The sequence below is a fragment of the Octopus bimaculoides genome, chromosome 11, assembly GCF_046866305.1.
Source record: "Octopus bimaculoides isolate indiv1 chromosome 11, ASM4686630v1, whole genome shotgun sequence".
NCBI classification, from domain to species: domain Eukaryota; kingdom Metazoa; phylum Mollusca; class Cephalopoda; order Octopoda; family Octopodidae; genus Octopus; species Octopus bimaculoides.
In genome coordinates, this window is record NC_142938.1 from 34,280,089 (window position 1) to 34,304,680 (window position 24,592).

Here is a 24,592-nt window from a genome sequence, read left to right on the forward strand (position 1 = left end):
AACGTTATATTTATCAAAGCGTTCATCGAAGTCACAACCGTTTTCAGAAAACACTAACTCACAAAATTTGGCAAATAACCATGAAAAAAACAAGAAAACTTGAAAATGCTTATTTCGTGATTTCCAGTCGATTTTAGACACTTTTAGGTAGTTTTCATTTTTGCAAAACCACTATTCGTTTTGAAGTCTAGATGGTTAATATAAGCTAGATGGCTGTTGAAAACGTTATATTTATCAAAGCGTTCATCGAAGTCACAAGCGTTTTCAGAAAACACAAACTCACAAAATTTGGCAAATAACCATGAAAAAAACAAGAAAACTTGAAAATGCTTTTTTCGTGATTTCCAGTCGATTTTAGACACTTTTAGGTAGTTTTCATTTTTGCAAAACCACTATTCGTTTTGAAGTCTAGATGGTTAATATAAGCTAGATGGCTGTTGAAAACGTTATATTTATCAAAGCGTTCATCGAAGTCACAAGCGTTTTCAGAAAACACAAACTCACAAAATTTGGCAAATAACCATGAAAAAAACAAGAAAACTTGAAAATGCTTATTTAGTGATTTCCAGTCGATTTTAGACACTTTTAGGTAGTTTTCATTTTTGCAAAACCACTATTCGTTTTGTAGTCTAGATGGTTAATATAAGCTAGATGGGTGTTGAAAACGTTATATTTATCAAAGCGTTCATCGAAGTCACAAGCGTTTTCAGAATACAGAATCTCACAAAATTTGCCAAATAACCATGAAAAGACAAGAAGACTTGAAAATGCTTATTTAGTGAATTCCAGTCGATTTTAGACACTTTTAGGTAGTTTTCATTTTTGCAAAACCACTATTCGTTTTGAAGTCTAGATGGTTGATATAAGGTAGATGGGTGTTGAAAACATTATATTAATCAAAGCGTTCATCGAAGTCACAAGCGTTTTCAGAATACACAATCTCACAAAATTTGCCAAATAACCATGAAAAAACAAGAAAACTTGAAAATGCTTATTTCGTGATTTCCAGCTAGATGGGTGTTGAAAACATTATATTTATCAAAGCGTTCATCGAAGTCACAAGCGTTTTCAGAATACACAATCTCACAAAATTTGCCAAATAACCATGAAAAAACAAGAAAACTTGAAAATGCTAATTTAGTGATTTCCAGTCGATTTTAGACACTTTTAGGTAGTTTTCATTTTTGCAAAACTACTATTCGTTTTAATGTCTAGATGGTTAATATAAGCTAGATGGGTGTTGAAAACATTATATTTATCAAAGCGCTCATCGAAGTCACAACCGTTTTCAGAAAACACAAACTCACAAAATTTGGCAAATAACCATGAAAAAACAAGAAAACTTGAAAATGCTTATTTCGTGAATTCCAGTCGATTTTAGACACTTTTAGGTAGTTTTCATTTTTGCAAAACCACTATTCGTTTTGAAGTCTAGTTGGTTAATATAAGCTAGATGGGTGTTGAAAACGTTATATTTATCAAAGCGTTCATCGAAGTCACAAGCGTTTTCAGAAAACACAAACTCACAAAATTTGGCAAATAACCATGAAAAAACAACAAAACTTGAAAATGCTTATTTCGTGATTTCCAGTCGATTTTAGACACTTTTATGTAGTTTTCATTTTTGCAAAACCACTATTCGTTTTGAAGTCTAGATGGTCAATATAAGCTAGATGGGTGTTGAAAACATTATATTTATCAAAGCGCTCATCGAAGTCACAACCGTTTTCAGAAAACACAAACTCACAAAATTTGGCAAATAACCATGAAAAAACAAGAAAACCTGAAAATGCTTATTTCGTGATTTCCAGTCGATTTTAGACACTTTTAGGTAGTTTTCATTTTTGCAAAACTACTATTCGTTTTAATGTCTAGATGGTTAATATAAGCTAGATGGGTGTTGAAAACATTATATTTATCAAAGCGCTCATCGAAGTCACAACCGTTTTCAGAAAACACAAACTCACAAAATTTGGCAAATAACCATGAAAAAACAAGAAAACTTGAAAATGCTTATTTCGTGATTTCCAGTCGATTTTAGACACTTTTAGGTAGTTTTCATTTTTGCAAAACTACTATTCGTTTTAATGTCTAGATGGTTAATATAAGCTAGATGGGTGTTGAAAACGTTATATTTATCAAAGCGTTCATCGATGTCACAACCGTTTTCAGAAAACACAAACTCACAAAATTTGGCAAATAACCATTAAAAAACAACAAAACTTGAAAATGCTTATTTCATGATTTCCAGTCGATTTTAGACACTTTTAGGTAGTTTTCACTTTTGCAAAACCACTATTCGTTTTGAAGTCTAGATGGTTAATATAAGCTAGATGGGTGTTGAAAACATTACATTTATCAAAGCGTTCATCGAAGTCACAAGCGTTTTCAGAATACAGAATCTCACAAAATTTGCCAAATAACCATGAAAAGACAAGAAGACTTGAAAATGCTTATTTAGTGAATTCCAGTCGATTTTAGACACTTTTAGGTAGTTTTCATTTTTGCAAAACCACTATTCGTTTTGAAGTCTAGATGGTTGATATAAGGTAGATGGGTGTTGAAAACACTATATTAATCAAAGCGTTCATCGAAGTCACAAGCGTTTTCAGAATACACAATCTCACAAAATTTGCCAAATAACCATGAAAAAACAAGAAAACTTGAAAATGCTTATTTCGTGATTTCCAGTCGATTTTAGACACTTTTAGGTAGTTTTCATTTTTGCAAAACTACTATTCGTTTTAATGTCTAGATGGTTAATATAAGCTAGATGGGTGTTGAAAACATTATATTTATCAAAGCGTTCATCGAAGTCACAAGCGTTTTCAGAATACACAATCTCACAAAATTTGCCAAATAACCATGAAAAAACAAGAAAACTTGAAAATGCTAATTTAGTGATTTCCAGTCGATTTTAGACACTTTTAGGTAGTTTTCATTTTTGCAAAACTACTATTCGTTTTAATGTCTAGATGGTTAATATAAGCTAGATGGGTGTTGAAAACATTATATTTATCAAAGCGCTCATCGAAGTCACAACCGTTTTCAGAAAACACAAACTCACAAAATTTGGCAAATAACCATGAAAAAACAAGAAAACTTGAAAATGCTTATTTCGTGATTTCCAGTCGATTTTAGACACTTTTAGGTAGTTTTCATTTTTGCAAAACTACTATTCGTTTTAATGTCTAGATGGTTAATATAAGCTAGATGGGTGTTGAAAACGTTATATTTATCAAAGCGTTCATCGAAGTCACAACCGTTTTCAGAAAACACAAACTCACAAAATTTGGCAAATAACCATGAAAAAACAACAAAACTTGAAAATGCTTATTTCATGATTTCCAGTCGATTTTAGACACTTTTAGGTAGTTTTCATTTTTGCAAAACCACTATTCGTTTTGAAGTCTAGATGGTTGATATAAGGTAGATGGGTGTTGAAAACATTATATTAATCAAAGCGTTCATCGAAGTCACAACCGTTTTCAGAAAACACAAACTCACAAAATTTGGCAAATAACCATGAAAAAACAACAAAACTTGAAAATGTTTTTTTAGTGATTTCCAGTCGATTTTAGACTCTTTCAGGTAGTTTTCATTTTTGCAAAACCACTATTCGTTTTGAAGTCTAGATGGTTAATATAAGCTAGATGGGTGTTGAAAACATTATATTTATCAAATCGCTCATCAATGTCGCAAGCGTTTTCAGAATACACAAACTCACAAAATTTGGCAAATAACCATGAAAAAACAAGAAAACTTGAAAATGGTTATTTCGTGATTTCCAGTCGATTTTAGACACTTTTAGGTAGTTTTCATTTTTGCAAAACCACTATTCGTTTTGAAGTCTAGATGGTTAATATAAGCTAGATGGGTGTTGAAAACCTTATATTTATCAAAGCGTTCATCGAAGTCACAAGCGTTTTCAGAAAACACAAACTCACAAAATTTTGCAAATATCCATGAAAAACCAACAAAACTTGAAAATGCTTTTTTCGTGATTTCCAGTCGATTTTAGACAATTTTAGATTGTTTTCATTTTTGCAAAAACCACTATTTATTTTGAAGTCTAGCGTGTTCAAAGCTAGATATGTTAGATGGTTGATGAAAATATTATATTTATCAAAGAGTTCACCGAACTGACAACCATTTTTACAAAACTCAAAATCATAAAATTTTGCAAATGAGCATGAAATACAACAAAATTTGAAAATGCGAATTTCGTCTTTTGCAATCGTTTTTTCACACTTGTAGATAGTTTTGATTTTTGGAAAAAGCACTTTTCATTTTGAAGTCTAGTGGGTTAAGGAAAACATTATATTTATCAATGAGTTCACCGAAGTCACAACCTTTTTCACAAATTGGAATATCACAAAATTTTGCAAATAGGCATGAAAAAACAACAAAATTTGAAAATGCGAATTTCGTGTTTTCCAGTTGTTTTTTCACACTTTTAGATAGTTCTCATTTTATCAAAAAGCTCTTTACACTTTGAAGGCTTGTGGGTTAATAATATAGGATAGATAGTTAATGAAATTCTTATATTTATCAAAGAGTTCACCGAAGTCACAACCGCTTTCAGAAAAAACTCAAAATCACAAAATTTTGCAAATAAGCATGAAAATAACACAAAATTTGAAAATGCGAATTTCGTGATGTCCAGTCGTTTTTTCACAATTTTAGATAGTTCTCATTTTGCAAAAGAAAACACTTTTCATTTTGAAGTCTAGTGAGTTTAATATAGGCTAGATGGTTGCTGAAAATATATTTATCAAATAGTTCACCGAAGTCACAACCTGTTTCAGAAGCTCAAAATCACAAAATTTTGCAAATAAGCATGTAAAAACAATAAAATTTGAAAATGCAAAGTTTGTGTTTTCGAGTTGTTTTTTCAGTCTTTTAGATAGTTTTCATTTTTGCAAAAACCACTATTCATTTTGACGTCTAGTGGGTTAATATGGGTTCGAAGGTTAATGAAAACAACATATTTATCAAAGAGTTCACCGATGTCACAACCTTTTTCACAAAACTCAATATCACAACATTTTGCAAATTACTATGAAAAACTAACAAAACTTGAAAATGCTAATTTCGTGATTTTCATTTTTGCAAAATCCACTATTCATTTTGAAGTCGAGTGGGTTAATATAAGCTAGATGGTTGATGATAATATTATATTTTTCAAAGAGTTCACCGAAGTCACAACCATTTTCACAAAACTCACAATCACAAAATTTTGCAAACGAGCATAAAATACAACAAAATTTGAAAATGCGAACTTCGTGTTTTCCAATCGTTTTTTCACAATTGTAGATAGTTTTGATTTTTGCAAAAACCACTTTTTATTTTGAAGTCTAATGGGTTAAGGAAAACATTATATTTATCAATGAGTTCGCCGGAGTCACAACATTTTTCACAAAATGGAATATCACAAAATTTTGCAAATAAGCATGAAAAAGCAACAAAACTTGAAAATGCTTATTTCGTGATTTCCAGTCGATTTGAGACACTTTTAGGTAGTTTTCATTTTTGGTAAACCACTATTCGTTTTGAAGTCTAGATGGTTAATATAAGCTAGATGGGTGTTGAAAACATTATATTTATCTCAGCGTTCATCAAAGTCACAATCGTTTTCAGAAAACACAAACTCACAAAATTTGGCAAATAACCATGAAAAAGCAACAAAACTTGAATATGATTATTTCGTGATTTCCAGTCGATTTTAGACTCTTTTAGGTATTTTTCATTTTTGTAAAACCACTATTCGTTTTGAAGTCTAGATGGTTAATATGTGCTACATGGGTGTTGAAAACGTTATATTTATCAAAGCGTTCATCGAAGTCACAAGCGTTTTCAGAAAACACAAACTCACAAAATTTGGCAAATAACCATGAAAAAGCAACAAAACTTGAAAATGCTTATTTCGTGATTTCCAGTCGATTTTAGACACTTTTAGGTAGTTTTCATTTTTGCAAAACCACTATTCGTTTTGAAGTCTAGATGGTTAATATAAGCTAGATGGGTGTTGAAAACGTTATATTTATCAAAGCGTTCATCGAAGTCACAACCGTTTTCAGAAAACACAAACTCACAAAATTTGGCAAATAACCATGAAAAAACAAAACTTGAAAATGCTTATTTCGTGATTTCCAGTCGATTTTAGACACTTTTAGGTAGTTTTCATTTTTGCAAAACCACTATTCGTTTTGAAGTCTAGATGGTTAATATAAGCTAGATGGGTGTTGAAAACGTTATATTTATCAAAGCGTTCATCGAAGTCACAAGCGTTTTCAGAAAACACAAACTCACAAAATTTGGCAAATAACCATGAAAAAACAACAAAACTTGAAAATGCTTATTTCGTGATTTCCAGTCGATTTTAGACACTTTTAGGTAGTTTTCATTGTTGCAAAACCACTATTCGTTTTGAAGTCTAGATGGTTAATATAAGCTAGATGGATGTTGAAAACGTTATATTTATCAAAGCGTTCATCGAAGTCACAACCGTTTTCAGAAAACACTAACTCACAAAATTTGGCAAATAACCATGAAAAAAACAAGAAAACTTGAAAATGCTTATTTCGTGATTTCCAGTCGATTTTAGACACTTTTAGGTAGTTTTCATTTTTGCAAAACCACTATTCGTTTTGAAGTCTAGATGGTTAATATAAGCTAGATGGCTGTTGAAAACGTTATATTTATCAAAGCGTTCATCGAAGTCACAAGCGTTTTCAGAAAACACAAACTCACAAAATTTGGCAAATAACCATGAAAAAAACAAGAAAACTTGAAAATGCTTTTTTCGTGATTTCCAGTCGATTTTAGACACTTTTAGGTAGTTTTCATTTTTGCAAAACCACTATTCGTTTTGAAGTCTAGATGGTTAATATAAGCTAGATGGCTGTTGAAAACGTTATATTTATCAAAGCGTTCATCGAAGTCACAAGCGTTTTCAGAAAACACAAACTCACAAAATTTGGCAAATAACCATGAAAAAAACAAGAAAACTTGAAAATGCTTATTTAGTGATTTCCAGTCGATTTTAGACACTTTTAGGTAGTTTTCATTTTTGCAAAACCACTATTCGTTTTGTAGTCTAGATGGTTAATATAAGCTAGATGGGTGTTGAAAACGTTATATTTATCAAAGCGTTCATCGAAGTCACAAGCGTTTTCAGAATACAGAATCTCACAAAATTTGCCAAATAACCATGAAAAGACAAGAAGACTTGAAAATGCTTATTTAGTGAATTCCAGTCGATTTTAGACACTTTTAGGTAGTTTTCATTTTTGCAAAACCACTATTCGTTTTGAAGTCTAGATGGTTGATATAAGGTAGATGGGTGTTGAAAACATTATATTAATCAAAGCGTTCATCGAAGTCACAAGCGTTTTCAGAATACACAATCTCACAAAATTTGCCAAATAACCATGAAAAAACAAGAAAACTTGAAAATGCTTATTTCGTGATTTCCAGCTAGATGGGTGTTGAAAACATTATATTTATCAAAGCGTTCATCGAAGTCACAAGCGTTTTCAGAATACACAATCTCACAAAATTTGCCAAATAACCATGAAAAAACAAGAAAACTTGAAAATGCTAATTTAGTGATTTCCAGTCGATTTTAGACACTTTTAGGTAGTTTTCATTTTTGCAAAACTACTATTCGTTTTAATGTCTAGATGGTTAATATAAGCTAGATGGGTGTTGAAAACATTATATTTATCAAAGCGCTCATCGAAGTCACAACCGTTTTCAGAAAACACAAACTCACAAAATTTGGCAAATAACCATGAAAAAACAAGAAAACTTGAAAATGCTTATTTCGTGATTTCCAGTCGATTTTAGACACTTTTAGGTAGTTTTCATTTTTGCAAAACTACTATTCGTTTTAATGTCTAGATGGTTAATATAAGCTAGATGGGTGTTGAAAACATTATATTTATCAAAGCGTTCATCGAAGTCACAACCGTTTTCAGAAAACACAAACTCACAAAATTTGGCAAATAACCATGAAAAAACAAGAAAACTTGAAAATGCTTATTTCGTGATTTCCAGCTAGATGGGTGTTGAAAACATTATATTTATCTCAGCGTTCATCAAAGTCACAATCGTTTTCAGAAAACACAAACTCACAAAATTTGGCAAATAACCATGAAAAAGCAACAAAACTTGAATATGATTATTTCGTGATTTCCAGTCGATTTTAGACTCTTTTAGGTATTTTTCATTTTTGTAAAACCACTATTCGTTTTGAAGTCTAGATGGTTAATATGTGCTACATGGGTGTTGAAAACGTTATATTTATCAAAGCGTTCATCGAAGTCACAAGCGTTTTCAGAAAACACAAACTCACAAAATTTGGCAAATAACCATGAAAAAGCAACAAAACTTGAAAATGCTTATTTCGTGATTTCCAGTCGATTTTAGACACTTTTAGGTAGTTTTCATTTTTGCAAAACCACTATTCGTTTTGAAGTCTAGATGGTTAATATAAGCTAGATGGGTGTTGAAAACGTTATATTTATCAAAGCGTTCATCGAAGTCACAACCGTTTTCAGAAAACACAAACTCACAAAATTTGGCAAATAACCATGAAAAAACAAAACTTGAAAATGCTTATTTCGTGATTTCCAGTCGATTTTAGACACTTTTAGGTAGTTTTCATTTTTGCAAAACCACTATTCGTTTTGAAGTCTAGATGGTTAATATAAGCTAGATGGGTGTTGAAAACGTTATATTTATCAAAGCGTTCATCGAAGTCACAAGCGTTTTCAGAAAACACAAACTCACAAAATTTGGCAAATAACCATGAAAAAACAACAAAACTTGAAAATGCTTATTTCGTGATTTCCAGTCGATTTTAGACACTTTTAGGTAGTTTTCATTGTTGCAAAACCACTATTCGTTTTGAAGTCTAGATGGTTAATATAAGCTAGATGGATGTTGAAAACGTTATATTTATCAAAGCGTTCATCGAAGTCACAACCGTTTTCAGAAAACACTAACTCACAAAATTTGGCAAATAACCATGAAAAAAACAAGAAAACTTGAAAATGCTTATTTCGTGATTTCCAGTCGATTTTAGACACTTTTAGGTAGTTTTCATTTTTGCAAAACCACTATTCGTTTTGAAGTCTAGATGGTTAATATAAGCTAGATGGCTGTTGAAAACGTTATATTTATCAAAGCGTTCATCGAAGTCACAAGCGTTTTCAGAAAACACAAACTCACAAAATTTGGCAAATAACCATGAAAAAAACAAGAAAACTTGAAAATGCTTTTTTCGTGATTTCCAGTCGATTTTAGACACTTTTAGGTAGTTTTCATTTTTGCAAAACCACTATTCGTTTTGAAGTCTAGATGGTTAATATAAGCTAGATGGCTGTTGAAAACGTTATATTTATCAAAGCGTTCATCGAAGTCACAAGCGTTTTCAGAAAACACAAACTCACAAAATTTGGCAAATAACCATGAAAAAAACAAGAAAACTTGAAAATGCTTATTTAGTGATTTCCAGTCGATTTTAGACACTTTTAGGTAGTTTTCATTTTTGCAAAACCACTATTCGTTTTGTAGTCTAGATGGTTAATATAAGCTAGATGGGTGTTGAAAACGTTATATTTATCAAAGCGTTCATCGAAGTCACAAGCGTTTTCAGAATACAGAATCTCACAAAATTTGCCAAATAACCATGAAAAGACAAGAAGACTTGAAAATGCTTATTTAGTGAATTCCAGTCGATTTTAGACACTTTTAGGTAGTTTTCATTTTTGCAAAACCACTATTCGTTTTGAAGTCTAGATGGTTGATATAAGGTAGATGGGTGTTGAAAACATTATATTAATCAAAGCGTTCATCGAAGTCACAAGCGTTTTCAGAATACACAATCTCACAAAATTTGCCAAATAACCATGAAAAAACAAGAAAACTTGAAAATGCTTATTTCGTGATTTCCAGCTAGATGGGTGTTGAAAACATTATATTTATCAAAGCGTTCATCGAAGTCACAAGCGTTTTCAGAATACACAATCTCACAAAATTTGCCAAATAACCATGAAAAAACAAGAAAACTTGAAAATGCTAATTTAGTGATTTCCAGTCGATTTTAGACACTTTTAGGTAGTTTTCATTTTTGCAAAACTACTATTCGTTTTAATGTCTAGATGGTTAATATAAGCTAGATGGGTGTTGAAAACATTATATTTATCAAAGCGCTCATCGAAGTCACAACCGTTTTCAGAAAACACAAACTCACAAAATTTGGCAAATAACCATGAAAAAACAAGAAAACTTGAAAATGCTTATTTCGTGATTTCCAGTCGATTTTAGACACTTTTAGGTAGTTTTCATTTTTGCAAAACTACTATTCGTTTTAATGTCTAGATGGTTAATATAAGCTAGATGGGTGTTGAAAACATTATATTTATCAAAGCGTTCATCGAAGTCACAACCGTTTTCAGAAAACACAAACTCACAAAATTTGGCAAATAACCATGAAAAAACAACAAAACTTGAAAATGCTTATTTCGTGATTTCCAGTCGATTTTAGACACTTTTAGGTAGTTTTCATTTTTGCAAAACCATTATTCGTTTTGAAGTCTAGATGGTCAATATAAGGTAGATGGGTGTTGAAAACATTATATTAATCAAAGCGTTCATCGAAGTCACAACCGTTTTCAGAAAACACAAACTCACAAAATTTGGCAAATAACCATGAAAAAACAACAAAACTTGAAAATGTTTTTTTAGTGATTTCCAGTCGATTTTAGACTCTTTCAGGTAGTTTTCATTTTTGCAAAACCACTATTCGTTTTGAAGTCTAGATGGTTAATATAAGCTAGATGGGTGTTGAAAACATTATTTTTATCAAATCGCTCATCAATGTCGCAAGCGTTTTCAGAATACACAAACTCACAAAATTTGGCAAATAACCATGAAAAAACAAGAAAACTTGAAAATGGTTATTTCGTGATTTCCAGTCGATTTTAGACACTTTTAGGTAGTTTTCATTTTTGCAAAACCACTATTCGTTTTGAAGTCTAGATGGTTAATATAAGCTAGATGGGTGTTGAAAACCTTATATTTATCAAAGCGTTCATCGAAGTCACAAGCGTTTTCAGAAAACACAAACTCACAAAATTTTGCAAATATCCATGAAAAACCAACAAAACTTGAAAATGCTTTTTTCGTGATTTCCAGTCGATTTTAGACAATTTTAGATTGTTTTCATTTTTGCAAAAACCACTATTTATTTTGAAGTCTAGCGTGTTCAAAGCTAGATATGTTAGATGGTTGATGAAAATATTATATTTATCAAAGAGTTCACCGAACTGACAACCATTTTTACAAAACTCAAAATCATAAAATTTTGCAAATGAGCATGAAATACAACAAAATTTGAAAATGCGAATTTCGTCTTTTGCAATCGTTTTTTCACACTTGTAGATAGTTTTGATTTTTGGAAAAAGCACTTTTCATTTTGAAGTCTAGTGGGTTAAGGAAAACATTATATTTATCAATGAGTTCACCGAAGTCACAACCTTTTTCACAAATTGGAATATCACAAAATTTTGCAAATAGGCATGAAAAAACAACAAAATTTGAAAATGCGAATTTCGTGTTTTCCAGTTGTTTTTTCACACTTTTAGATAGTTCTCATTTTATCAAAAAGCTCTTTACACTTTGAAGGCTTGTGGGTTAATAATATAGGATAGATAGTTAATGAAATTCTTATATTTATCAAAGAGTTCACCGAAGTCACAACCGCTTTCAGAAAAAACTCAAAATCACAAAATTTTGCAAATAAGCATGAAAATAACACAAAATTTGAAAATGCGAATTTCGTGATGTCCAGTCGTTTTTTCACAATTTTAGATAGTTCTCATTTTGCAAAAGAAAACACTTTTCATTTTGAAGTCTAGTGAGTTTAATATAGGCTAGATGGTTGCTGAAAATATATTTATCAAATAGTTCACCGAAGTCACAACCTGTTTCAGAAGCTCAAAATCACAAAATTTTGCAAATAAGCATGTAAAAACAATAAAATTTGAAAATGCAAAGTTTGTGTTTTCGAGTTGTTTTTTCAGTCTTTTAGATAGTTTTCATTTTTGCAAAAACCACTATTCATTTTGACGTCTAGTGGGTTAATATGGGTTCGAAGGTTAATGAAAACAACATATTTATCAAAGAGTTCACCGATGTCACAACCTTTTTCACAAAACTCAATATCACAACATTTTGCAAATTACTATGAAAAACTAACAAAACTTGAAAATGCTAATTTCGTGATTTTCATTTTTGCAAAATCCACTATTCATTTTGAAGTCGAGTGGGTTAATATAAGCTAGATGGTTGATGATAATATTATATTTTTCAAAGAGTTCACCGAAGTCACAACCATTTTCACAAAACTCACAATCACAAAATTTTGCAAACGAGCATAAAATACAACAAAATTTGAAAATGCGAACTTCGTGTTTTCCAATCGTTTTTTCACAATTGTAGATAGTTTTGATTTTTGCAAAAACCACTTTTTATTTTGAAGTCTAATGGGTTAAGGAAAACATTATATTTATCAATGAGTTCGCCGGAGTCACAACATTTTTCACAAAATGGAATATCACAAAATTTTGCAAATAAGCATGAAAAAGCAACAAAACTTGAAAATGCTTATTTCGTGATTTCCAGTCGATTTTAGACACTTTTAGGTAGTTTTCATTTTTGGTAAACCACTATTCGTTTTGAAGTCTAGATGGTTAATATAAGCTAGATGGGTGTTGAAAACATTATATTTATCTCAGCGTTCATCAAAGTCACAATAGTTTTCAGAAAACACAAACTCACAAAATTTGGCAAATAACCATGAAAAAGCAACAAAACTTGAATATGATTATTTCGTGATTTCCAGTCGATTTTAGACTCTTTTAGGTATTTTTCATTTTTGTAAAACCACTATTCGTTTTGAAGTCTAGATGGTTAATATGTGCTACATGGGTGTTGAAAACATTATATTTATCAAAGCGTTCATCGACGTCACAAGCGTTTTCAGAAAACACAAACTCACAAAATTTGGCAAATAACCATAAAAAAACAACAAAACTTGAAAATGCTTTTCTCGTGATTTCCATTTGATTATAGACACTTTTAGGTAGTTTTCATTTTTGCAAAACCACTATTCGTTTTGAAGTCTAGATGGTTGATATAAGGTAGATGGGTGTTGAAAACATTATATTAATCAAAGCGTTCATCGAAGTCACAACCGTTTTCAGAAAACACAAACTCACAAAATTTGGCAAATAACCATGAAAAAACAACAAAACTTGAAAATGTTTTTTTAGTGATTTCCAGTCGATTTTAGACTCTTTCAGGTAGTTTTCATTTTTGCAAAACCACTATTCGTTTTGAAGTCTAGATGGTTAATATAAGCTAGATGGGTGTTGAAAACATTATATTTATCAAATCGCTCATCAATGTCGCAAGCGTTTTCAGAATACACAAACTCACAAAATTTGGCAAATAACCATGAAAAAGCAACAAAACTTGAAAATGGTTATTTCGTGATTTCCAGTCGATTTTAGACACTTTTAGGTAGTTTTCATTTTTGCAAAACCACTATTCGTTTTGAAGTCTAGATGGTTAATATAAGCTAAATGGGTTTTGAAAACATTATATTTATCACAGCGTTCATGAAAGTCACAACCGTTTTCAGAAAACACAAACTCACAAAATTTTGCAAATATCCATGAAAAACCAACAAAACTTGAAAATGCTTTTTTCGTGATTTCCAGTCGATTTTAGACAATTTTAGATTGTTTTCATTTTTGCAAAAACCACTATTTATTTTGAAGTCTAACGGGTTCAAAGCTAGATAAGTTAGATGGTTGATGAAAATATTATATTTATCAAAGAGTTCACCGAACTGACAACCATTTTTACAAAACTCAAAATCATAAAATTTTGCAAATGAGCATGAAATACAACAAAATTTGAAAATGCGAATTTCGTCTTTTGCAATCGTTTTTTCACACTTGTAGATAGTTTTGATTTTTGGAAAAAGCACTTTTCATTTTGAAGTCTAGTGGGTTAAGGAAAACATTATATTTATCAATGAGTTCACCGAAGTCACAACCTTTTTCACAAATTGGAATATCACAAAATTTTGCAAATAGGCATGAAAAAACAACAAAATTTGAAAATGCGAATTTCGTGTTTTCCAGTTGTTTTTTCACACTTTTAGATAGTTATCATTTTTTCAAAGAGCTCTTTACACTTTGAAGGCTTGTGGGTTAATAATATAGGATAGATAGTTAATGAAATTCTTATATTTATCAATGAGTTCACCGAAGTCACAACCGCTTTCAGAAAAAACTCAAAATCACAAAATTTTGCAAATAAGCATGAAAATAACACAAAATTTGAAAATGCGAATTTCGTGATGTCCAGTCGTTTTTTCACAATTTTAGATAGTTCTCATTTTGCAAAAGAAAACACTTTTCATTTTGAAGTCTAGTGAGTTTAATATAGGCTAGATGGTTGCTGAAAATATATTTATCAAATAGTTCACCGAAGTCACAACCTGTTTCAGAAGCTCAAAATCACAAAATTTTGCAAATAAGCATGTAAAAACAATAAAATTTGAAAATGCAAAGTTTGTGTTTTCGAGTTGTTTTTTCAGTCTTTTAGATAGTTTTCATTTTTGCAAAAACCACTATTCATTTTGACGTCTAGTGGGTTAATATGGGTTCGAAGGTTAATGAAAACAACATATTTATCAAAGAGTTCACCGATGTCACAACCTTTTTCACAAAACTCAATATCACAACATTTTGCAAATTACTATGAAAAACTAACAAAACTTGAAAATGCTAATTTCGTGATTTTCATTTTTGCAAAATCCACTATTCATTTTGAAGTCGAGTGGGTTAATATAAGCTAGATGGTTGATGATAATATTATATTTTTCAAAGAGTTCACCGAAGTCACAACCATTTTCACAAAACTCACAATCACAAAATTTTGCAAACGAGCATAAAATACAACAAAATTTGAAAATGCGAACTTCGTGTTTTCCAATCGTTTTTTCACAATTGTAGATAGTTTTGATTTTTGCAAAAACCACTTTTTATTTTGAAGTCTAATGGGTTAAGGAAAACATTATATTTATCAATGAGTTCGCCGGAGTCACAACATTTTTCACAAAATGGAATATCACAAAATTTTGCAAATAAGCATGAAAAAGCAACAAAACTTGAAAATGCTTATTTCGTGATTTCCAGTCGATTTTAGACACTTTTAGGTAGTTTTCATTTTTGGTAAACCACTATTCGTTTTGAAGTCTAGATGGTTAATATAAGCTAGATGGGTGTTGAAAACATTATATTTATCTCAGCGTTCATCAAAGTCACAATAGTTTTCAGAAAACACAAACTCACAAAATTTGGCAAATAACCATGAAAAAGCAACAAAACTTGAATATGATTATTTCGTGATTTCCAGTCGATTTTAGACTCTTTTAGGTATTTTTCATTTTTGTAAAACCACTATTCGTTTTGAAGTCTAGATGGTTAATATGTGCTACATGGGTGTTGAAAACATTATATTTATCAAAGCGTTCATCGACGTCACAAGCGTTTTCAGAAAACACAAACTCACAAAATTTGGCAAATAACCATAAAAAAACAACAAAACTTGAAAATGCTTTTCTCGTGATTTCCATTTGATTATAGACACTTTTAGGTAGTTTTCATTTTTGCAAAACCACTATTCGTTTTGAAGTCTAGATGGTTGATATAAGGTAGATGGGTGTTGAAAACATTATATTAATCAAAGCGTTCATCGAAGTCACAACCGTTTTCAGAAAACACAAACTCACAAAATTTGGCAAATAACCATGAAAAAACAACAAAACTTGAAAATGTTTTTTTAGTGATTTCCAGTCGATTTTAGACTCTTTCAGGTAGTTTTCATTTTTGCAAAACCACTATTCGTTTTGAAGTCTAGATGGTTAATATAAGCTAGATGGGTGTTGAAAACATTATATTTATCAAATCGCTCATCAATGTCGCAAGCGTTTTCAGAATACACAAACTCACAAAATTTGGCAAATAACCATGAAAAAGCAACAAAACTTGAAAATGGTTATTTCGTGATTTCCAGTCGATTTTAGACACTTTTAGGTAGTTTTCATTTTTGCAAAACCACTATTCGTTTTGAAGTCTAGATGGTTAATATAAGCTAAATGGGTTTTGAAAACATTATATTTATCACAGCGTTCATGAAAGTCACAACCGTTTTCAGAAAACACAAACTCACAAAATTTTGCAAATATCCATGAAAAACCAACAAAACTTGAAAATGCTTTTTTCGTGATTTCCAGTCGATTTTAGACAATTTTAGATTGTTTTCATTTTTGCAAAAACCACTATTTATTTTGAAGTCTAACGGGTTCAAAGCTAGATAAGTTAGATGGTTGATGAAAATATTATATTTATCAAAGAGTTCACCGAACTGACAACCATTTTTACAAAACTCAAAATCATAAAATTTTGCAAATGAGCATGAAATACAACAAAATTTGAAAATGCGAATTTCGTCTTTTGCAATCGTTTTTTCACACTTGTAGATAGTTTTGATTTTTGGAAAAAGCACTTTTCATTTTGAAGTCTAGTGGGTTAAGGAAAACATTATATTTATCAATGAGTTCACCGAAGTCACAACCTTTTTCACAAATTGGAATATCACAAAATTTTGCAAATAGGCATGAAAAAACAACAAAATTTGAAAATGCGAATTTCGTGTTTTCCAGTTGTTTTTTCACACTTTTAGATAGTTATCATTTTTTCAAAGAGCTCTTTACACTTTGAAGGCTTGTGGGTTAATAATATAGGATAGATAGTTAATGAAATTCTTATATTTATCAATGAGTTCACCGAAGTCACAACCGCTTTCAGAAAAAACTCAAAATCACAAAATTTTGCAAATAAGCATGAAAATAACACAAAATTTGAAAATGCGAATTTCGTGATGTCCAGTCGTTTTTTCACAATTTTAGATAGTTCTCATTTTGCAAAAGAAAACACTTTTCATTTTGAAGTCTAGTGAGTTTAATATAGGCTAGATGGTTGCTGAAAATATATTTATCAAATAGTTCACCGAAGTCACAACCTGTTTCAGAAGCTCAAAATCACAAAATTTTGCAAATAAGCATGTAAAAACAATAAAATTTGAAAATGCAAAGTTTGTGTTTTCGAGTTGTTTTTTCAGTCTTTTAGATAGTTTTCATTTTTGCAAAAACCACTATTCATTTTGACGTCTAGTGGGTTAATATGGGTTCGAAGGTTAATGAAAACAACATATTTATCAAAGAGTTCACCGATGTCACAACCTTTTTCACAAAACTCAAAATCACAACATTTTGCAAATTACTATGAAAAACTAACAAAACTTGAAAATGCTAATTTCGTGATTTTCATTTTTGCAAAATCCACTATTCATTTTGAAGTCGAGTGGGTTGATATAAGCTAGATGGTTGATGATAATATTATATTTTTCAAAGAGTTCACCGAAGTCACAACCATTTTCACAAAACTCACAATCACAAAATTTTGCAAACGAGCATAAAATACAACAAAATTTGAAAATGCGAACTTCGTGTTTTCCAATCGTTTTTTCACAATTGTAGATAGTTTTGATTTTTGCAAAAACCACTTTTTATTTTGAAGTCTAATGGGTTAAGGAAAACATTATATTTATCAATGAGTTCGCCGGAGTCACAACATTTTTCACAAAATGGAATATCACAAAATTTTGCAAATAAGCATGAAAAAGCAACAAAACTTGAAAATGCTTATTTCGTGATTTCCAGTCGATTTTAGACACTTTTAGGTAGTTTTCATTTTTGGTAAACCACTATTCGTTTTGAAGTCTAGATGGTTAATATAAGCTAGATGGGTGTTGAAAACATTATATTTATCTCAGCGTTCATCAAAGTCACAACCGTTTTCAGAAAACACAAACTCACAAAATTTGGCAAATAACCATGAAAAAGCAACAAAACTTGAATATGATTATTTCGTGATTTCCAGTCGATTTTAGACTCTTTTAGGTAATTTTCATTTTTGTAAAACCACTATTCGTTTTGAAGTCTAGATGGTTAATATATGCTACTTGGGTGTTGAAAACATTATATTTATCAAAGCGTTCATCGACGTCACAAGCGTTTTCAGAAAACACAAACTCACAAAATTTGGCAAATAACCATAAAAAAACAACAAAACTTGAAAATGCTTTTCTCGTGATTTCCATTTGATTATAGACACTTTTAGGTAGTTTTCATTTTTGCAAAACCACTATTCGTTTTGAAGTCTAGATGGTTGATATAAGGTAGATGGGTGTTGAAAACATTATATTAATCAAAGCGTTCATCGAAGTCACAACCGTTTTCAGAAAACACAAACTCACAAAATTTGGCAAATAACCATGAAAAAACAACAAAACTTGAAAATGTTTTTTTAGTGATTACCAGTCGATTTTAGACTCTTTCAGGTAGTTTTCATTTTTGCAAAACCACTATTCGTTTTGAAGTCTAGATGGTTAATATAAGCTAGATGGGTGTTGAAAACATTATATTTATCAAATCGCTCATCAATGTCGCAAGCGTTTTCAGAATACACAAACTCACAAAATTTGGCAAATAACCATGAAAAAGCAACAAAACTTGAAAATGGTTATTTCGTGATTTCCAGTCGATTTTAGACACTTTTAGGTAGTTTTCATTTTTGCAAAACCACTATTCGTTTTGAAGTCTAGATGGTTAATATAAGCTAGATGGGTTTTGAAAACATTATATTTATCACAGCGTTCATGAAAGTCACAACCGTTTTCAGAAAACACAAACTCACAAAATTTTGCAAATATCCATGAAAAACCAACAAAACTTGAAAATGCTTTTTTCGTGATTTCCAGTCGATTTTAGACAATTTTAGATTGTTTTCATTTTTGCAAAAACCACTATTTATTTTGAAGTCTAACGGGTTCAAAGCTAGATAAGTTAGATGGTTGATGAAAATATTATATTTATCAAAGAGTTCACCGAACTGACAACCATTTTTACAAAACTCAAAATCATAAAATTTTGCAAATGAGCATGAAATACAACAAAATTTGAAAATGCGAATTTCGTCTTTTGCAATCGTTTTTTCACACTTGTAGATAGTTTTGATTTTTGGAAAAAGCACTTTTCATTTTGAAGTCTAGTGGGTTAAGGAAAACATTATATTTATCAATGAGTTCACCGAAGTCACAACCTTTTTCACAAATTGGAATATCACAAAATTTTGCAAATAGGCATGAAAAAACAACAAAATTTGAAAATGCGAATTTCGTGTTTTCCAGTTGTTTTTTCACACTTTTAGATAGTTATCATTTTTTCAAAAAGCTCTTTACACTTTGAAGGCTTGTGGGTTAATAATATAGGATAGATAGTTAATGAAATTCTTATATTTATCAAAGAGTTCACCGAAGTCACAACCGCTTTCAGAAAAAACTCAAAATCACAAAATTTTGCAAATAAGCATGAAAATAACACAAAATTTGAAAATGCGAATTTCGTGATGTCCAGTCGTTTTTTCACAATTTTAGATAGTTCTCATTTTGCAAAAGAAAACACTTTTCATTTTGAAGTCTAGTGAGTTTAATATAGGCTAGATGGTTGCTGAAAATATATTTATCAAATAGTTCACCGAAGTCACAACCTGTTTCAGAAGCTCAAAATCACAAAATTTTGCAAATAAGCATGTAAAAACAATAAAATTTGAAAATGCAAAGTTTGTGTTTTCGAGTTGTTTTTTCAGTCTTTTAGATAGTTTTCATTTTTGCAAAAACCACTATTCATTTTGACGTCTAGTGGGTTAATATGGGTTCGAAGGTTAATGAAAACAACATATTTATCAAAGAGTTCACCGATGTCACAACCTTTTTCACAAAACTCAAAATCACAACATTTTGCAAATTACTATGAAAAACTAACAAAACTTGAAAATGCTAATTTCGTGATTTCCAGTCGATTTTAGACACTTTTAGATAGTTTTCATTTTTGCAAAATCCACTATTCATTTTGAAGTCTAGTGGGTTAATATAAGCTAGATGGTTGATGATAATATTATATTTTTCAAAGAGTTCACCGAAGTCACAACCATTTTCACAAAACTCACAATCACAAAATTTTGCAAACGAGCATAAAATACAACAAAATTTGAAAATGCGAATTTCGTGTTTTCCAATCGTTTTTTCACAATTGTAGATAGTTTTGATTTTTGCAAAAACCACTTTTTATTTTGAAGTCTAGTGGGTTAAGGAAAACATTATATTTATCAATGAGTTCGCCGGAGTCACAACATTTTTCACAAAATGGAATATCACAAAATTTTGCAAATAAGCATGAAAAAACAACAAAATTTGAAAATGCGAATTTCGTGTTTTGTTGTCGTTTTTTGACACTTTTAGACAGTTTTCTTTGTTGCAAAAAGCACTTTACCACTTGAAGTCTAGTGGGTTAATAATATAGTCTAGATAGTTAATGAAATCCTTATGTTTATCAAAGAGTTCACCGATGTCACAACCTCTTTCAGAAAAAACTCAAAATCACAAAATTTCGCAAATAAGCATGAAAAAACAACAAATTTGAAAATGCGAATTTCGTGGTTTCCAGTCGTTTTTTCACACTTTTAGATAGTTCTCATTTTTGCAAGAAGCACTTTTCATTCTGAAGTCTAGTGGGTTAAGGAAAACAATATATTTATCAAAGAGTTCACCGAAGTCAGAAACATTTTCACAAAACTCAAAATCACAAAATTTTGCCTATGAGCATAAAATACAACAAAATTTGAAAATGCTCATTTCGTGTTTTCCAATCGTTTTTTCACACTTGTAGATAGTATTGATTTTTGGAAAAAGCACTTTTTATTTTGAAGTCTAGTGGGTTAAGGAAAACATTTTATTTATCAATGAGTTTACCGAAGTCACAACATTTTTCACAACATTGAATATCACAAAATTTTGCAAATAAGCATGAAAAAACAACAAAATTTGAAAATGCAAATTTCGTGTTTTATTGTCGTTTTTTGACACTTTTAGACAGTTTTCATTTATGCAAAAAGCACTTTACCATCTGAAATCTAGTTGGTTAATAATTTAGGATAGATAGTTAATGAAATCCTTATATTTATCACAGAGTTCACCGAAGTGACAACCGCTTTCAGAAAAAACTCAAAATCACAAAATTTTGCAAACTAAGCATGAAAATACAACAAAATTCGAAAATGCAAATTTCGTGTTCTCCAGTTGTTTTTTCACACTTTTAGATAGTTTTCATTTTTGCTAAAAGCACTTTACTTTTTGAAATCTAGTGGGTTAATATAGGCTAGATGGTTGATGAGAACATAATATTTATCAAAGAGTTCACCGAAGTCACAACCTTTTTCACAAAACTCAAAATCACAAGATTTTGCAAATGAGCATAAGAAGCAACAAAATTTGAAAATGCGAATTTCGTGTTTTCCAGTCGTTTTTTCACACTTGTAGACAGGTTTGATTTTTGCAAATACCACTTTTCATTTTGAAGTCTAGTGGGTTAATGAAAACATTATATTTATCGATGATTTCGTCGAAGTCACTACCTTTTTCACAAAACTCAAAATCACAAAATTTTGCAAATACGCACAAAGAAAGGACCAAATTTGAAAATGCGAATTTCGTATTTTCCTGTCGTTTTTTCGTTTTTAGATAGTTTTCATTTTTGCAAAAGTGTTTGTTGCAAAATTCATCAATTTTCTTAATGTCTCAAAAGACACGAAATAAATGCGTAGTTTTCATTTTCGAATTTTCTGTTTTTCATGCATATTTGCAATCTTTTATGACATTCTGTTTTTTTCACAAACTTTGTGATTTCGGTGAACAATTTGATAAATATAATCTCCTCATCAATCATCTAACATAAGTTAACTCATTGCAATTGAAAATGATAAGTGTTTGTTGCAAAAATGAGAAGGAACTTAAGGTTTGAAAAGTTACGAAAGAAACACGAAATTTTCATTTTCAAATTTTCTATGATTTTCATATTTATTAGCAATTTTCGTGACTCTCTCTTTTGCTAGAAAGTATATGATTTCGGTGAAATCCTTGATAAATATTTTCTTGTAATCAATCATCTAACGGATATTAACACATTAGACTTCGATATATAGTGTTTGTTGCAAAAATGAAAAGTAACTTAATGTGTGAAATGTCACGAAAAAGGACAAGAAATTTTCATTTTAAAATTTTCTGTGATTTTCATGCTTATTTCCAATTTGTATTTACTTTCTGTTTTGCCACATACTTTGTGATTTGGGTGACCTCTTCGTTAAATATAATCTTCTCATCAATCATCTAACGTATATTAACCGATTAGACTTCAAAATGAAAAGTTTTTGTTACAAAAATGAAAAATGTTCTTAATATGTGAAAAGACACGAAAAAAACACGGGATCTTCCTTTACAAATTTTCTCTCTTTTTCATGCTTATTTGCAATTTTCTGTTACTTTCCGTTTTGCCAGAAAATTGGTGATTCCGGTGAACACCTTGATAAATATAAACTTCTTATAAATCATCTAATGGATAGTAACCTATTAGACTTAGAAATGAAAAGCGTTGGCTGCAAAAATGGAAAGTATCTTAATGTGTGAAAAGACACGAAAAAAACACGGAATTTTCATTTTCAAATTTTCTGTTTTTCATATTTATTTTCAATTTTTGTGACTTTCTGTTATGCCACAAACTTTGTCATTTCGGTGAACACTTTGATAAATATAATCTTCTCATGAATATTTGACGTATTAGATTTCAAAATGAAAAGTGTTTGTCCCAAATATGTCGCATCCAATGTGTGAAAAGTCACGAAAAACATCACGAAATTTTCATTTTCAAATTCTCTTTTATTTTCATGCTTATTTGCAATTTTTTGTGACTCTCTGTTTTGCCAGAAACTCTGTGATTTCAGTGAACACTTTCATAAATATAATCTTCTCATCAATCATCTAACGTATATTAACCCATTAGAATTCAAAATGAAAAGTGGTTGTCGCAAAAATGTCGCATCGAATATGTGAAAAGACACGGAAAAAAACATTTTTATTTTCGAATTCTCTTTTTTTCATGCTTATTTGGAATTTTTTGTTATATCTGTTTTGCCACAAACGTTGCGATTTCAGTGACCTCTTTGATAAATATAATCTTCTCATCATTCATCTAACCTATATTAACCCGTTAGAATTCAAAATGAAAAGGGTTTGTTGCAAAAAGGAAAAGTATCTTAATGTGTGAAAAGACACGAAAAAAACACGAAATTTTCATTGTCAAATTTTCTGTCTTTCATGATTATTTGCAATTTTTTGTGACATTCTGTTTTGCCACAGACTTTGTGATATCTGTGAATTCTTTGATAAATATAATCTTCTCATCAATCATCTGACGTATATTAACGCATGTTACTTCAAAATGAGAAGTGTTTGTTTCAAAAATGTAAAGTAACTTAATGTGTGAAAAGTCACGAAACAAATACGAAATTTTCTTTTTCAAATTTTCTGCGATTTTCATGCTTATTTGCAATATTTTGTGACTTTCTGTTTTGCCAGGAACTTTGTGATTTCAGTGAACTTTTTGTTAAATATAATCTTCTTATCAACCATCTAACGTATATTAACCCATTAGACTTCAGAATGAAAGTGTGTTGCAAAAATGAAATCTATCTAAAAACGTTATGGTTTCTGTGAACTCTTTGATAAATATAATCGTCTCATCAATCATCTGACGTATATTAACGCATGTGACTTCAAAATGAGAAGTGTTTGTTTCAAAAATGTAAAGTAACTTAATGTCTGAAAAGTCACGAAATTTTCTTTCTCAAATTTTGTCTGTTTTTCATGCTTATTTGGAATTTTTTGTGACATTCTGTTTTGCCACAAACTTTGTGATTTCAGTGAACTCTTTGATAAATATGATCTTCTCATCAATCATCTAACGAATATTAACCCATTAGACTTCAAAATGAAGTGTGTTTGTTTCAAAAATGAAAATTTACTTAACATGTGAAAAGTCACGAAAAAAATACAAAATTTTCTTTTTCAAATTTTCTGTGCTTATTTACAATATTTTGTGACTTTCTATTTTGCCAGGAACTTTGTGATTTCAGTGAACTTTGTGTTAAATATAATCTTCTTATCGGTTGATAAGAAGATTATATTTAACACAGATTATATTTAATCCATTAGACTTCAGAATGAAAAGTGTGTTGCAAAAATGAAAAGTAAGTTAATGTCTGAAAAGTCACGAAAAAAAACACGAAATTTTCTTTTTCAACTTTTGTCTGTTTTTCATGCTTATTTGCAATTTCTTGTGACTTTCTGATTTGCCACAAACTTTCTGATTTCGATGAACTCCTTGATAAATATAATCTTCTCATTAATCATCCAACGTATATTAACACATTAGACTTCAAAATGAAATGTGTTTGCTTAAAAAGTGAGAATTTTTGCGTGAAAAGGCACGAAA